The sequence below is a fragment of the Dioscorea cayenensis genome, chromosome 3 (assembly GCF_009730915.1).
Source record: "Dioscorea cayenensis subsp. rotundata cultivar TDr96_F1 chromosome 3, TDr96_F1_v2_PseudoChromosome.rev07_lg8_w22 25.fasta, whole genome shotgun sequence".
Lineage (NCBI taxonomy): Eukaryota > Viridiplantae > Streptophyta > Magnoliopsida > Dioscoreales > Dioscoreaceae > Dioscorea > Dioscorea cayenensis.
Window position 1 is genome coordinate 7,658,624 of NC_052473.1, and position 3,264 is coordinate 7,661,887.

At 43.2% G+C, this 3,264-nt stretch overlaps 1 non-coding gene across 1 annotated transcript; it reads right to left on the reverse strand.

The window, feature by feature from the left end:
* Positions 1-1,925: 1,925 nt before the first annotated feature.
* Positions 1,926-2,032, reverse strand: LOC120257809. The gene has a single exon (XR_005535893.1). It is a non-coding gene; the product is annotated as a small nucleolar RNA R71 (small nucleolar RNA).
* Positions 2,033-3,264: the final 1,232 nt, after the last annotated feature.

The following is a 3,264-nucleotide window of genomic DNA, read 5'->3' on the forward strand; positions in this document are numbered from 1 at the left end:
AGCCCCCAAAGCCGCAAAGACCTCCTCTCCAAACTCCTAGCCATCTCACCCTCGAGAGCCGCACAAAAGATGAGAAAGAATAGGGCAAACGGCTATTTATAGGCCTTAGATCGCGTCTGTCACGTGCCCTCACGCGCCCGTGTGGGCTGCAGAAATTTCCACGTGGGCGCGTGGAATTTCCACGCGGCCGCGTGAACAGTAATTTTGCTACATTACTGCTACAGTGAAATTGCTACAATACTTTTCACAAAACGCGATCCAATCACTCTTCTCTTGAGGCCACATGTCCGGGCACATGTCCATGTGGTAGGCTATAAAACTTTTCTTCATCGATGTATCTTTGAGAGGTCTTGCAATCTTCACAAAGAGAAGAAACATGAAGATGTGGCTGCCTTTGTGCCCTTCCAACTAGTGAATTGACTTGAATCTTCTTGGAAGTTGGCACACATCTCCATGTTTATAAACTCCTCTCGTGTCTTGGTCATTGAATTGAACAAGAACTCCCAACATTATGTTTTTATAGCCCATCTTTGCTTCCTTTTTACTCTTCAAGGCATTCACAACCTATATGCATAAAAGAACACCAAATACACAATATGAGACATAAACCATAGAAAAAATGATGCTCAATGCATGTAAAACATATATAAAAATATGTCTACTCAAGAACTTATCCCGCGTGCAACGGAGTGAAGCGTTGAGGTGATCTTAGTGTCTAGGGCTCAATTGTGGTTAGGGACCTTTCACCTGGACCAAAGGGTTAGGTCTATATTAAGGAAGAGATTTATCACTTGGAATCCCTGGAGCTCATTGCAACTCTATGCGAGTGCGAGGTGTTGAGATAGTTCGATTTCTCCTCTGGGACTTGTATAGAGTTAGGCATAGTTGACCTTAGATTTGGGACTATGTAATTAAGGATTTCCACGACTCACCATTGCATTAATTAGGAAGCATAATATAGGGTTCTTGCACTTGAAACAATTATCCTAGGCGGAGCATTATCCGGGTACCCCATCTTTATCGATTGCCTTACCCCCTTCTTTACTTTTGCTCTCTTACTTGTTGCTTTTACTGTTGAGAATGGAATCATTGTCACACTCATTATCATTGATCATTTACATAGCTAAGAATCGAATTAAGTATTTTTATTCTCTACTCACTGTGGATTCGATACCCGCTCACCCGGGATTATTACTTCGACAAACCCGTGCACTTGCGGGATATACGCAAGGGGACCTTTTCAAGTTTTTGGCGCCGTTGCCGGGGAGCTAGGCGTTTAAAGATACTTTGCACTTTGTTTTCTTAGCTATTTCACCATATATTCTATTTCATATCTTCTTATTCTATCATCGCTCTAATTTCTTTTTTTCATTCTACGGACTCCAGTGTTATGACTCGAGGGAATCCCTCAATATTAATTGAAGGAGATCCCGAGCTTGAACGACACTTAGAAGAAAAGGGAAAAGAACACTCGTACAAGAAAAAGTCTAATTCACTGACTTGGATGTAGAAGAATCTCAAAACATGGCGAGACGGAATGAGCAACAGATGAACACCGTCCTATTATGCCGAACCTTTCGATGATTGGGGACACAGTCGGGTATTGTTCGTCCCCCGATTACAGCTAAGAATTTTGAGCTAAAGCCGGCATTCATCCATATGTTGCAGTAGTCCGCACAATTCAACTGCTTTGGTCGATGAGGATCCAAATAGTCATATAGAGAGCTTTCTCGAGGGTGTGCGACATGTCGAAAGATAAATGGGGTTACGGTTGATGCCATCAAATTGAGAGCCTTCCCCATTTCCCTAAAGGGAGAAGCGAAAGCGGTGGCTACACTCATTACCTAGAGCATCGATTACTACTTTGGAGGAGATGGTAGAAGCTTTTCTAGCCCGTTACTTCCTCTCTGGGAAAAATCGAAAGAAAGCTTAGGAATGAGATCTCATCCTTTGTTCAATTGGAATTGGAGTCTCTATTCGAGACGTGGGAAAGGTTCAAGGAGCTCCTGAGAAAGTGCCCGCATCACGGATTCCCGGAGTGGATGATTGTTCAAACCTTTTACAATGGTTTAAACACGAGTACAAGGCAACTCTTGGATGCGGTAGCAGGAGGTACCTTAGGTAGCAAGACCCCTGATGAGGCCCGTCAGTTGATTAAAGAAATGGGGTTAAATAGCTACCAATGGAATGTTAGGGAGAAGAAAAAGGTGGTCGGTCTCCATGAAATTGATGCGGTAACTTCATTGGCGGCCTAAGTAGAGAATTTCAGTAAGAAATTAGATCACTTAACTTCAAATAGAGTGGCGGCCATGACTAATTGTACTGGTTGTGGTGGAGGACATGCTCCCTCCAATTGCCGGATCTCTATTGGAGATGTTTCTTCAGTGGAAAATGTTAATTTTGAAGGTAATGGCATGAGACCTCAAGGAAATCCATATAGAAATACCTACAATTCAGGTTAAAAGAATCATCCCAACTTTTCATGGAGTAATCAAGCACCACAAAAAACCATGGGACCACCGGGTTTCCAACAACAACAGGCCCCCGAAGTGGAAAACAGAGTCTCAGGTTTGGAAACCCGAATGACAGACTTAGAGAAGCACTTGGCTAAATTCATACAATCTGCAAATACAAGGTTTGAATTAGTTGAGTCTACACTTCGCAACCACACCGCCTCTTTGTATAACCTTGAAAATCAAGTGGGGCAAATTGCGAAGTCTCTCTCCGAAAGGCCGCACGGAAGTTTACCAAGCAACATAGAGACCAACCCTAGAGAGCATGTGAAGGCGATCACTTTGAGAAGTGGTCGTGAGGTTGAAGGTAGGCTTCCGAGTGAGAAGCCAAAAGAACATGCACCAGAGGTTATAGAGGTTGAAGAGGAGACAAGCAAAGAGAAAAAGGTGGCACCCCCACCTTTCAAGCCAAGAATCCCTTATCCCTCTAGATTGAAAAATGACCAAGGGGATGAACAGTATAAGAATTTCCTGGGTTTGTTCAAGCAACTCCACATCAATATTTCTTTTGTTGAGGCATTAGCTCAAATGTCTAAGTATGTGAAGTTCCTGAAAGACTTGTTGACCAACAAGAGGAAGTTGGAGGAGAGTGCTTCAGTGGTTTTAGATGCTTCATGCTCGGCATTGTTGCAAAAGAACATGCCGAACAAGAAGAAAGACCCGGGAAGCTTCATCATTCCGTGTAACATTGGCAACTTAGGTGAAGAAATGGCATTGGCAGATTCAGAGGCAAGTATCAACGTCATACCAT